Source organism: Enhydra lutris, unplaced genomic scaffold (assembly GCF_002288905.1).
Source record: "Enhydra lutris kenyoni isolate GAN:26980312 unplaced genomic scaffold, ASM228890v2 scaffoldscaffold1, whole genome shotgun sequence".
Lineage (NCBI taxonomy): Eukaryota > Metazoa > Chordata > Mammalia > Carnivora > Mustelidae > Enhydra > Enhydra lutris.
In genome coordinates, this window is record NW_019154085.1 from 90,355,464 (window position 1) to 90,369,370 (window position 13,907).

Here is a 13,907-nt window from a genome sequence, read left to right on the forward strand (position 1 = left end):
ATGAGAATCTCATTCCAATGTAAATAATGCTTCCTTATTATTAGCATGTTTTTACTTGAGACATCTGATGCTCAGATGACAACTATTCCCCAGAGGTTATATTTTCTCCTTTTCTCTCTCTTTCAGTGTACAGTAGACAGATCTTCCACTCCCAGAAATGCACTGGTCTTATGGACCACACTTCAAGCCTTATTTTAAATTTGTGTTATATTCCTTACACCTAGATGTGACTAAAAATGCTCACCTCTGTGGTCTATAAATTCCACTTTTATCCTTTTTCTTTCTTCAATATTTGACCTTCATTCTCTATTGATACTATTACTTCTACCAAAATTTCCTCATCTGTAAAATTTTCTGTGCCTTCTCTTTGACAGAGTCTGATTGAATCTAGTTTCCTTCCTAGATACTTTCAATCTCTGTTTCAATTTTCTTACATAAGAGATCCTTCTTTGTCATGTGGGAGTTTCTATACACCATGTACTATGTGAGCAATCATGTTGATCCTTTTCTGTCACCTATAATTTGTTTGCTCTTTTCATCTTACAAATCTGTCCAACATGAAGACATTAAGGGGGAGAAAATATAGCTTAGTCACTTTCGTGCTTAATAGGCATTCAGTAAATATATTGGATTTAACTAAATTAAAATAATTCAGGAAATCATGATTCTGACCAGCAATAGGCCACCAGTACAATAAGAAAAAGATGCTCTTTTCTAAAACTTTTCTTCAGCATGAGAGAGTATCTAGTCATAAACACTGTATGTTGATGACAAACATAGGATTGGTTTTAATTTTTATAAATGCAAAAATATGTACTTATATATTTTTGTGCCTATGCTGGTACTTTTTATGTAATTTTTATATTTAGAGTAATTTAAATGAATTGAGCCATGAAATATTGCCTGGGTTTATGTATTACAACATTCACCTCCTCAAAATAAGATCAATATATTTTTGTTTTCTAACTGTCTGATTTGTCCACATGGACATGAACCCTAGCAAAGTGACAGAATAGAAATGAAAATGATACTTTCAAGTTCTTCTCACATTTTCACATATATAGAAAGGAAGCAAGACAGTCAATATACAGTAGACCCCTCTTCCATGCTTTCACTCTCTACGGTCAACCATGGTCCAGAAGCAGAAGATCCTTCTTCTGAACTATCATTAGAAGTCAATAGTAGCCTAACACTATGTTACAATGCCTATGTCATTCATCTCACTTCATCTCATCACATAGACATTTTATCATCTCACATCATCACAAGTGCCAGGGTGAGAATAATATGATAAGATATTTTGAGACAAAGAGATACCACATTTACATAAATGTTATAAATAGTATAGTATTGCAGTTGCTCTTTTTTGTTATTATTATTGTTAATCTATTAATGTGCTTAACTGATAAATTTGACTTTATCATAGACATGTATCATAGATATGTGTGCATAGGAAAACAGATGATATATATAGAGTTTGGTAATATCCTTGGTTCTAGGCATCTACTTCAGATATCTCCTCCCCAAATCATGGGAGATTCCTTTAATTCATTTTTTAGTGGGGAGATTTTCTGGACATCTTTACTTAACTTGAAAGATGATTTATATGAGACTCCTACCATCTGCATAAAATAGGGAGGTTTTTACTGTATGGATCTGATTTAACAAAGAGGATTCAGGGCAGATATTCTAGTCTTTATATACCTTTAGAGAATGTTACCTGTGGTGAGACCTTGCTATTTCCTAAATGAAATTCAGTCAGTTTCCGATTTTGAGAATGATCGGAGAACATTCTACTTTTCCCCCATTATAAGGATCACTGAGCATATAACAATCATTATCCATCCTGTTTATCTGCTTCAGTGAAGTAACACTTCCACTGCCAGGGGGGAAAATGTTTAAAAAGATGCAGGAATATATTGACTATTTTATTACCAAGGTAGAATTGTAGTAAGAATGTTGACAAAGGTTCAGCATTAACACAAGTAAAATAATCATAGCCCCCTGTGTTCTGGTGAATAATAATGCAAAGTTCATGAAGAAATAATTTTAAAAATACATGTCATTCAGTGCTGTAAAATTAAAATATGTATTTAAAAATAAATAAATAAAGGTTAGAAATAATTCCTTGAAATTATCTAATCCTCCAAGTAGGAAATTAATGAATGCTTTAACACCAGTTATCATACATTCACCTTATGCATAAATTTCCAGGTTGATTTTTGAACAGTTACGCAAAACTTTTAAAAAAAGAAAATGTATTTTAGATCTTTTGGTTCCTCATGTTATTGTTACATGGAATTAACAAGAAACAAATCAAAGCTTAGACATATGCAATATAAAGGAGCAGTTGTGAATATTTTAAATCTATTTTTTTTTCCCAGGGTATGAGGGAGCTGAGCTTAGAGTTAATGGCATGAGCCTTGGGAGCTCAACCACTTGGGTTCAAACCCCTATGATTTACTAGTTGTATAATTTGAGGCAAGTTACTTAACTTCCTTAGGGCTTGGTTTAACCATCTGAAAACTAGAGAAAATTATAGGGTCTATATCAAAGGATCTAGTAAAAGAGTTTAACAGTCATTTAATACAAATATTTTAAACATGTGCAAATACATGAAAAGCTCTTGGAAGTGTCTCACATATAATCAGTGCTATGTATTTACATGCTCAAGTAAATCAGATTTTAAAGAGTTATACTTATTGGGGTTCCTGGTGGTTCAGTCAGTTAAGTGTCTGACTCTTGATTTCAGCTCAGGTCATGATATAGGGGTCGTGAGATAAAGTCCAGGCTGGGCTCTGTGCTAGCGAGGAGTCTGATATTTCCTTTCTCCTTCCTCCTCTGTTCCTCCCCTATTCTCTGAGTCTGTCTCTCTCTCAAATAAATAAATAAATAAATCTTAGAAAAATAGTAATAGCTGTTGAAATCATACCATTTTCCTAACCTTTTGTTGAAATTTAGGTTTCATTACTTTTTTGGGTTCCTTTTTGAATACATATTGTCTCATATTTCAATTATTCATATTAGGGTTCACATTATACTTTTCTATATCATAGCAATTTTTTAAAAGAAAAATGCCAATAAAAATATGAATCACAGCTCTAAAGAAGAGCAATATGGTTGATCTTTCAACAGAATTCAGATGTAGTCAGGTGACTAGACTATCAAACCTACTTTCAAAGGTATATCCATTTTCCCAGCTCCCAGAGCAAAAAAACATCCTGACATTTTTTTCTTGTAGTTTTCAACAGAGATGTTGAATATCACAATAATAAATAAAGTTATCATTATTTATGAACTACTATGTGCCATTTAATTGTCTCTTTTTTCCCCTAGTCATTAGAACCACCTAACAAGATAGTTGTTTTCATTTCCTATGAGGAAACTGAAGCTCTGGGAAATGAATGAAGTAAGCTGGCTCAGAGAAATATATACTTCATCAAAGGCAAACCCAGGTTCTCAGTGATCATGACCAACCTCCCAGTCCATGATTCGTTGTTTTCTAAATTAAGAAAACTTTCTTTTTTTAAGTATGCTTCACACCCATCATGGAACCCAATGTGGGACTTGAACTCACAACCCCGACACCAAGAGCCGGGCTGAGACCAAGAGTCTGACACTTAACTGAGTAAGCCAGCCAGGTGCCCCAAGAAAGCTTTGCATCTCTTTAAATTTAATGTCACATTTCATTTTTTTAAATTTTGTATCTTTTAAATTTTATATCTTTTTTATATTTAAATTTTGTATCTAAATATTTGTAAATAATTTGTAAACAATATTTTTGTAAATAATTTTTTTGTATCTAAATTTTGTATCTTTTAAATTTTGTATCTTTTAAATTTTGTATCTTTTAAATTTTGTATCTAAATATAAAACACTTAGCATTCTCCCCTGTTATCATTGATGCCTTATAAATCTCTTCTTAGTAACTACATATTTTCACAGCACATGTGACTATCAATATATCCTCAACTGTTCATCTATTATTGGACAATTTGATTTTAGTTCATTTCTATCCTATCATCAATAATTTTAATGCATGTTTCTATGCACAAATATTTATCTGTATTTAATAACCTTGGATTTTGTTGTTATTGTTGTTAGAAAGTCATATGATCTTATTTGCCAGAAACACATAGATGAACATAAACCCTTCTGAGAAGGAAAGTATCACTAAACCCTAATGAAAATTAAGTTATAGTCTTTCTTGTATGGTGTTATTATCTATTTATTTATTTAAAAAAGTCTACTCTCTTGGCCACTTTCAAATAAGCAATACAGTGTTAATAACTAAAATCATCCATACTGTAAATACATTTCCATAGTTTGTTTATTTTATAACTAGAAGTTTGTGCCTTTTGACCCCTAAATCCATTTCAACCAAACCCCACCTCTTCCCTCTAGCAACCAGACATTTGTTCTCTGTATCTATAACTTCAGTATTTTGTTGTTGTTGTTTTGTTTTGTTTTGAAGATTCCACATATAAGTGAGATCATACGGCATTTGTATTTCTTTGTTTAACTTATTTCTCTTAGTGTAATGCCCTCAATGCCCATACATGTTGTAACAAATGACAAGATTTCCTTCCTTTTTATGATTAAATATTATACATATATATATATATACACACATACATACACCAAATTTTATATGTGTGTGTATGTGTGTGTGTATATATATATATATATATATATATACCAAATTTTCTTTATTCATTCATCTATTGATAGATTCTTAGATTGCTTCCATGTCTTTGCTATTATAAACAGTGCTGCAATGAACATGGGGGTGCATATGACCTCTCCTGTGCCAAAAAAGCAAAACAAGAAAGTTTAGCATAAAGTAGGGATACAAAGTAGTGGTTTTATGTTGACAGCTACAGTAGGGATTGAGGGCAAAAATTTGAATGTAAAATATTGGGAAATTTGGAATAAGAACTTTACATACCATGTACTATAGTTTCAAAGTGGCTAGGATAATCACATTTTATCCCCTTATGCTTTTGGAAGATTTATATATATTCATCCTATTCCACTGACTGGACTGATAACTGGACACTTTAACCTAAATTCTCTATTATATCTGGCATGTATTGGCAATTTATAGCATGCAGTTGATACTTACATCCACCTACTGAATGAACACATGAGAGGATGTTGTTTCCTTAGCATAGAGAGAAGATGTATAAATAAACATATTTGTTACATTCATAATAAACAAGAACACCAAATTCATAGATTTCTCTTTAAGGTGAAAATGAATAATTAACATTTATGAAGCCATCTAATTTAAATATATCTTTATCAGTAAAACACAGTTATTAATTGAATAAATTCTGAGTGCATTACAAAAACAGCAACAACAACAAAATTTATAATAAACCATTTTTGAGAAATGTGTTAGTTTTGTTCAGATAATGAGATCTGGGCTTGTATGATTAAGCATTAAATTAAAATTATATCATCATCCTGACTTCATGATAATAAGGAAAGTATGCACTTATATTGTGTTTTTATTAGTCTTTTACAGGTATTACTTTCAATCTGAGCAAAGATATGCAGGAAAAAATTTCTACCTCTGAGGCTTTCTCTCTTCAAAGTCACATACCAGTTATAAACCTGTACACAATTCAGATTTCACCTCCTTCATGTTCATGCTTAACACCATAGGAAGTCCCTTAGCACTTAGAGCTTGTATGATTATTTAATATTTTCCTAACACTGTTTTATTTACCCAACTACATTATAAAATATTTGAGTAAGGAAATGCCACTTATTTATTTATGTCAACTACATAGTTAAGTCCTTTATAATAATATTAATAATTATAATAGCATCTGGCACTTGCTAATTTTCATTGCAATTCTATGAGGAAGGTTTTAGCAACATAGTTTATAGATAAGGAATCTAAGGAAGTCAAACACTAAGTAATTTCCTCAAGGTCTAATAGCCAGAGGATGTTTGTTCAGTTATCGGACTTTGAGGACTGACCTCAGAACTGTCCTTAACCTTTAAGCTCTATAGGAAGAAGTCATGGAGTTCATGATTGAGATTCTCCTTGGAATTATTATTTCATGTCACGAGATGGCAGTATAGAGTCAAGTTTTGTTGATTATTTACAAGGAACAGAGTGATTCTTACCTTCTTGGAGTTTATAATCGAGAAGGGGAACAGACTAACTTAACAACGAAGGTCAGTAAAATAACTGTTATTATGGATGGATTTTGAATGTAAAAGGTAGTAAATACATTTTAAAAGGTGTAGGATGAGGTCCTGAAAAGACCCTTGGTTAGTCTTGTTCAATCCATCCTCTGTCACTCACTAGGCTTGTCAACTGAGGTAAAATAATTAACTTCTGGGGCCTTGATTACTCACTTGATGGTTTAAGCAGCTAGAGGTAAGGAGGGAATAAATGGGAAACAGATTGGTCAGGACTCAGACCATGGTGGAATTTAAATGGTCCTTTCAAGGAATTTTAATTTTTGTCCCCTAGAGTGGGTGGTTCTAGTGATTTTACACTTGAATGTGCATCTGAATTATCTGCAGGGATCACTAAAATACAGATTTCTGGGCTGCACTCAAGAGCTTTTGATTCAATAGGTCTGGGGTGTAGCTTGAGATTTTGCATTCTTAGTAAGTTCCCAGGGGATGCTGATGTTGTCTAAAGAACTACAGTCCTAAGTAAAGGAGTAAATAAGTTTTAAATAAATAAGTTTTAAATATTTGGTCAAAGGAGTGAAAATAGCAGGTTTGGGTGCTAGAAACTTGACTCCATTTGGCGAGGGATGGACTGCGGAAAGACAGCACTGTAGGTAGGAGAATGGTAAGGAGACTAGCTGTAGATCAGGAGGTAGCTAATGCCAAAATCTGGGATCCTGTCATAAAAGCAGGGAGAATGGTATGAATGAGATAAACTTAGAAACAAAATTAATAAAAAAAAAAACAAACAAAAAAACAGTGACAGCAGTTGTAGAGTAGGGGAGATTGGGAAGAAAAGGAAGAATTTGAGATGGCTTTGTGTTTCTAGTTTCTGTAATTGGCTTCATGATCAAAATATGACATAGAGTTCACAGGATTGGTTTAAGGCAGGGATCAACAAACTTTCTCTGTGAAAGGCCTGACAGTAAGTGTTTTAGGCTTTATAGGCCATATGGTCTCTGTTGCAACTATTCAACTCAGCTGTTGTGTGAAAGTAATCACATAGAAAATGAACTACTGTACTTTTGTTCCAATAAAATTTAATTTATAGACAGAAATTGTGTGTGTGCCTATTATTTATTTAACAACATTTTTATAGTGCTCAGTATTTGTTGGGTATCTTCTAAGTGCTTTAAAAAGAAACTAAAGTGTTTAATCTTTGCAGTGATTTCACTTTACAGATGAAAAGCTAGGATAGATAATGGTATGCCGTCAGAATAGGACAAAATAGAAATTAGTATTTCATATACTTTTCATGTGCTATGGATATTATTCCTTTTTAAAAAAATAATTTAGTTATTTATTTGAGAGAGAGAGCATGCATGAGCAAGGGAGGGATAAAGGGAGAGGTAAGAAAGGATCTTAAGCACACTCCACACTGAGCTCAAGCCTGACATGGGCTCTATCCCAAGACCCCAAGATCATGACCTGAGCTGAAATGAAGAGTCAGATGCTTAACTAACTGCACCACCCAGGCACCCCGGAATATTATTCCTTATTTGTTTTCTAAGCTACAGTATTAACCTGTAGGCCAAGGTCTACTGGTACCTGGTTTAAAGGATAAACAAGAAATAGACTTTTGATACATTCAATTTGAGGTACCGCTGGGATATGATTGAATATTCAGGGCTGCAAAGAGAAGGAGAGTTTGAACTAGAAGTAGAGCTTTGGTAGTCATTCAATTTTACGTTGAAGGCAAGATGATAGGTGAGATTTCCCAAGAATGTTACAGAAAATGAGAGGAGGGCAAAGACAGAACTTTCAAGAAAATGAACACTAAAGAGGAAGGGAAGGCAGAAGGCTGAGGAGATGACCAAGAAATTTCAGAACCAAAGAGAGCACAATCAGATGAATAAACAAACAAACAAAAGCAAAAATGAAACAAACAAAAAACTAAGAAAGGTGTCAAGATGACAGTGGTCAACAGAGTTAATTCTCCGGGAGAAGTCAAGAAAGACAAAGACATAAATATATTCATTGGATTTGGCAACTTGGAGGATGGTCCGCTGTAGTTTTATTTAGGACAATTTATGTGGAGTTGTTTGTATATGTCCTAGTGATCATAAGTTTGTCTGAGGTTGAGTATTATTATTAATTTTAAAGTCTTTTTACTAAAATGATATAATTTATTAAATAAAAGAACAATGCTGTTAGGTAACACGATGCAAATGCAAGAAAGACAACCTTCATGATACTTAGCTTACGCAATGTCATAACCAGAAGGAAGACTCTAGAGCCAGACTGTTTGAGTTCACATTTTAATTTTGTCTTATCCTGACTACATAACCATTATTTATCCTGTTTTTTTATCTGTAAAATGGAATCGTTGTGAAAGATTAAACAGGTTAGTTTCCTTTTAAAGCACTTACAAAATAGCTGACAAATACTAAGCACTATATAAATGTTATTAAGTAAATGATAGAAAGATAGATAGACACAGACAAAATTTCCTTAGTTACTTTGTTTCACGCATCAGTATCCCTCTCTTCTGTTTATAAGAGGAGTTGTTTGTAAACATGGAGAAAGTACAACTTCCTTCTTTTGTTGCAAACCTTCTCCCGTCCAGCAGGTTGGCATTCCTCTGTGTCCTCTCTCAATTCAAAGATGTTTTCTTAATCCCAGCTTCAATTGTGATTTAATACCAAGTGGAGTTCAGTTTTTCCATGAATCCAGAAAGATTTCACCACTCTGATGTTATTGTTGTTGTTCTCAGTTTTCTTATTTCTTTAGGTGCTGTGATTGGAATCTGTTCCTGGAATAATTCAAGAATATGATTGTAACTTTAAATATAGAGTGTTACAAATACTTTATCTATTAGACTTTCACCAATTACAAGATGTTTTCCCTTTTTGAAGAAACTTCTCTTTCTGAAAATAATTCAGTTCAATGGGGACCTAATATGTATTTCTTCATATAAATAGTACTATTTTCCAGGAACCATTTTATTTCACTTTCAAAGACAGGCTACTGACTCAATCATCCCTTTCAATTTTCTTTTTGAAACCCAATGACTGGCAAATGTGCAAACAATTTTATATAACACATTAATGACAATATCCCTCTGCAAAATCAAAACCCAGAGACAAAATGAATGAGGCATGAGGGGTTTATTCACAGTTACAACAAGAATTAGATTAATTAGATTAAAAAATATATATACTCCAAGGCAGTATCCATCCCACATCCCTGCTTTGTAAAGCATCCATGAATCATTACAAGAATGAATGAGTCTAAGGGAATTGGTTCATTTAGAGGTGTAGTATGTATAATGGGTAGAGGCTCATACTCCAGAATCTGAAACCTATTTCCCTCTTAATAGTTCTGTGATTTAAGTCCTCTTGAAATTAAGTTTACTATTCTATAAAATGGAGGTAATTTATTTTTATAAACAAAACTGGTAAGAAGAATAAAGGATATAATGCTTACAAAGCACTTAGCACATTTTCTAGCATATTGTGATAAAAATAAATTATTCCATTTTAGAACCTTTACTCTTTCCATCAATTTTTATCTCACTTGCTTATTATGTTATGACAGTATAAGGAGAATTGAGGGCTGTTCCACAAAGAGTAATTTTAACATTGAAATGATATAAGTACCTACTACAATTGCTTCAGGAAAATATTTCTATGGAAAACGAAACTTTTATTGGCAACATTTATAAGAAAATTAGCTAATCTTATTTTGAAAAAAAAAAAAGATTCCAGATTCTAAGAATATTAGTAATATCATTGCTCCTTTAGAGGACAAAGTCACTTATAAAACTTGAAGGATTTTATTTAGACTTATAAATATATTTAAACATAGGCAATATTTATCAAATTAATAAGAAGGTTTAAGAAAAAAAAAATACTCTTGATACCATGTTTCAATTTGGTGGAGCTGAATCTCAAATATTTGCAAATTTCTTAAATCATCTAATTCCATAGCTTACTTTATCAAGATCTAACTACCTGTCATAAAAACTAAATTTCTCTCTACCTCCATATGTTTACATATTTACATATATGTATATGTATGTAGAAATATATATACATATATCTGTGTCTGTATATAGTGTATGTGTACCCCCCATCCTACATCTACATCCTACAGTGTTAAAAAAATATTGTTTCCCTGTTTGATTTGATTTGGTTTGCTTTGCTTTGCTTTTTGAGAGGTGGGGCGGGTGGGGGGGCAGAAAGAGAGAATCTTAAGGATTCCATGCCCAGTATGGAGCTCCAGGTGGAGCTCGACCTCATGACCCTGAGATCATAACCTGTGCCAAAATTAAGAGATGCTTAACAACTCAGCCACCCAGGCACCCTATCCCCTGACTATTTAGTAGCTCTTTATTTCAAATATTTATGTACTATCGAAATGGGATTTATTTTATTTTACATGAATTCTATTTTAAAATGCTAGTATTTCTAAGAATGGCAAGCTGCTGTGAAATAGTTAAATCAATATGCTTTCACCTTTACTTGTAGTTGATACCAGCAACTTTGAAGAGATGAAGATTCTGACTGAGGTGAAGTGAAAGGCAGTTGATATCAAAGCAAGGAAGAATTTTTATGATTTGAGTAAACCTGTGAGGCCTCTATAATAAGGTGCTTAGAACTTTATGCAGTACTGAGACCTCAGTAGAAGAGAGAGGGAAATTAACAATGAGGAAGAAAATGAGAGTTGAAACATGCCAAAGATATGTTGTTCCCTCATTCCAACTATTGATATAAAAAGATAGAATGGGACTCACTTTATCCTCTCATGTTTTTTTTTTTTCCTATAACACATAGTCCTCTGCTCCCAGTACCAGTTATATAAACTAGCACCCAATTTAGTTTCTTAATAAATCCTATGTTAACTTAAAACCATAGTATAAATTAATGGGTTTTGTTGGTTCATCTGAAAAACTTAATTGCCATTTTTATCATTATTTCTTTGACAAAATATGATAGAAATATCAAACAGCTAACCTGTAAAAGAATTTATATGCAGGCAGTGAGTTTAGCTGCAGTATAAATTGCTATTTTTAAAATATGCAATCTACGTTGAAGCGGTAGAAAAGATTAGTAAAAAAGGAATCATCAAAATTCTTTCTTCTTTTGTATGCTGTTTGATGTACTTGCCTAAGTCATGCAAACTTAAGTGATTTAGAGCCCTGCATTCATTCAAATCCACTAAATGCTGAATCCATGATTCTACTCCAAGGTCAGGATTTTCCAGCCTCTACATTGTTCACATTTTCCACCAGATAATTCCTAGTTGGGGGGAGGGGAAGAGCTTTCCTTTGCATTGCAGGAAGTTTATTGGGATCCTTGACTACTAGTATACCAGTACTATCTCCTGTTAACCAAAAATGTGTCCATACATTCCCAAAAGTCTCCTGGAGGGATGGGAGGCAGAGATCCACTGTTTTAAATAAGAAAGACTTTTTGTGATTATAAATTTATCATAAAGATAAAAACTTTGATGTTTATTCATTCAAATCATACAAGTACTATAAATAGCAAGCAAATTAAGAGAACAGAAAAACACCTAAGTCACGTTTTTAGAATAACTGAAAGTTCATTGGTGTTTTAAGCACTAAATATAACATAATATTCCATGTTTATTTTTATCCTTTTACAAAGAACTGTGCACAAATAAATGGAAAAAGTATTTGTGGCTTTTAAAATTTTTCTCATTGAAATACAGATACTTTATGGAAAATCAGATAAGATTTTTTAGACATTTTATTTTCTACTCCATAAAAATAGAGTACAGTATAAAATTAATCCATTAAATATGTTATAATTTGATGGAAGTGCCTTCTAATATTGCTGGGATTTGGTGAAACTAAAGCAATCAGAACATCTTTCACTTGCTTGTATTTTATTATATGTGTGTGTTTTGAATAAGAAATTCATTCTAGTTCTTCAACATTGAATGTTAAAATTATAATTTGAAGGCATTTGTCAAAAGTAAAATAGAATTGGGAATTAGTGTTTAATTGTAAGATCCTTCTGAAAATGCATTTCTTTAAAAATGTTAAATTATTTTCTAAAAGAAAAAGTATAATATAGATATTTTATTATATTAGTAATTATTTTGTACCAATAAAGTTTATTAACAGAATGAATATTAGTTACGATTAAAAAATGGCTACCTGGGGGCACCTGGGTGGCTCAGTGGGTTAAGCCTCTGCCTTTGGCTCAGGTAATGATCTCAGGGTCCTGGGATCGAGCCCCGCATCAGGCTCTCTGCTCGGCAGGGAGCCTGCTTCCTCCTCTCTCTGCCTGCCTCTCTGCCTACTTGTGATCTCTCTCTGTCAAATAAATAAAATTTTAAAAAAATAATAAAAAAAAATGACTACATGGGAGAAAGAAAAATCTTCCACTTATCTAATAAACTGGATCCTGGTATTCTCATTAAAGCAGAATTTTATTATGTAAATAAATATGATACATATTTTAGATTGCATCAATATTTGCATACATTTTATTTGAATTTAATGGATAAAATAATTGTTTGGGTTTAAAGGATTTATTTTTGCTGGTGAGAAATGTACTACAATTAAACATGGTTTGCATAAAATATGAAATTATCTTTAATGATATTGTTTTCTTCACAGAGCACATATCAGTTTTTTGTGATTGCATAATTAACATTTGGTTCTCCTATAAAACATTGTAATTATACATTATTTAGTCTCTTTACCTACAGCTATGATGTGCCTTAGAAGATTAACTCCCTTTCCAAATATTTAGATTCCTGATTCTTTAGAACATATCCCACAAACTTTAATGAGCATGCATATGAATCCAAGTGTCTTTAAGTCTAACACAGTAATAGATACCAGAGAAATTTTATGAAAAAGTATGTTATGTACTTAGTCATAGTTCCTGCCAACATGACACTGATATTCAAGCTCAGATATTGACAAATTAAGGCCCTTAGACTAAGTTCAGCTTCCTGCCTCCTTCATAACTAAAGTTTTATCTGAACATAGCCAAACCTTTTGATTCACATATTGTTTTCGTTGACTTTGTGCTACAACAGAAAAGTAGAATAGTTACTCTGAAGGGCATAAGGCTTGCAAAGGTGAAAATATTTACTATCTGGCCTTTTACGGAAAAAAATAATAGAAAATGTCAATCTTTGATTTATCGGTATATACATACATAAAGCATATGAATACAAGTCATGGATAATTAGAAAACAGGACAGTAAACAATCAATTGCTAAACGCCTTGTATAGCCAATAATTAAAATAATATTAGGTGATGGAAGAGATCAGCATTTGCTACCTTCATTAGAAACTGTTCTGTGGAAGAAAAATGACTTAAGTTGATTCATAAAGAAAGGTTAAGACATTGATGATAAAATTCTGTGGGAGAAGTATACCAAGTGAAAGTGGAAAAGGACAAGCTCTAGATATTCAAAGAACAATGAGAAATTGATTTAAGCATGTGCATAATGTTTATGCAAAAGAAAAGCAGGCATAGAGGCTGGAAGATAAAGTAGTATCTTAGAAAGAGTGGTATGTTCTGAGCAGTACCCCACAGAGGACCAGTTACATGGCCATAGAGGTCATTCAAAGGTGATGAAATAAAACTATGTTGGAAGAGGAAAGGTAAAAATACAGAGAAGGAAACACATATTAGGGAAAGTCTGGTAATGATAGCTCATTAAATACGATAGTGAAAAAGAAGTGGAAAAAAGACTCTGAAATTTAAGTTTTGTGAGTT

General features: G+C 32.5%; 1 protein-coding gene across 1 annotated transcript in view; it reads left to right on the plus strand.

Annotated features, from left to right (window-relative positions):
- LOC111140884 (LDL receptor related protein 1B) overlaps positions 1 to 13,907 on the plus strand; it is a 1,957,146-nt gene that overhangs the window by 1,311,402 nt on the left and 631,837 nt on the right. The window lies entirely within an intron of this gene.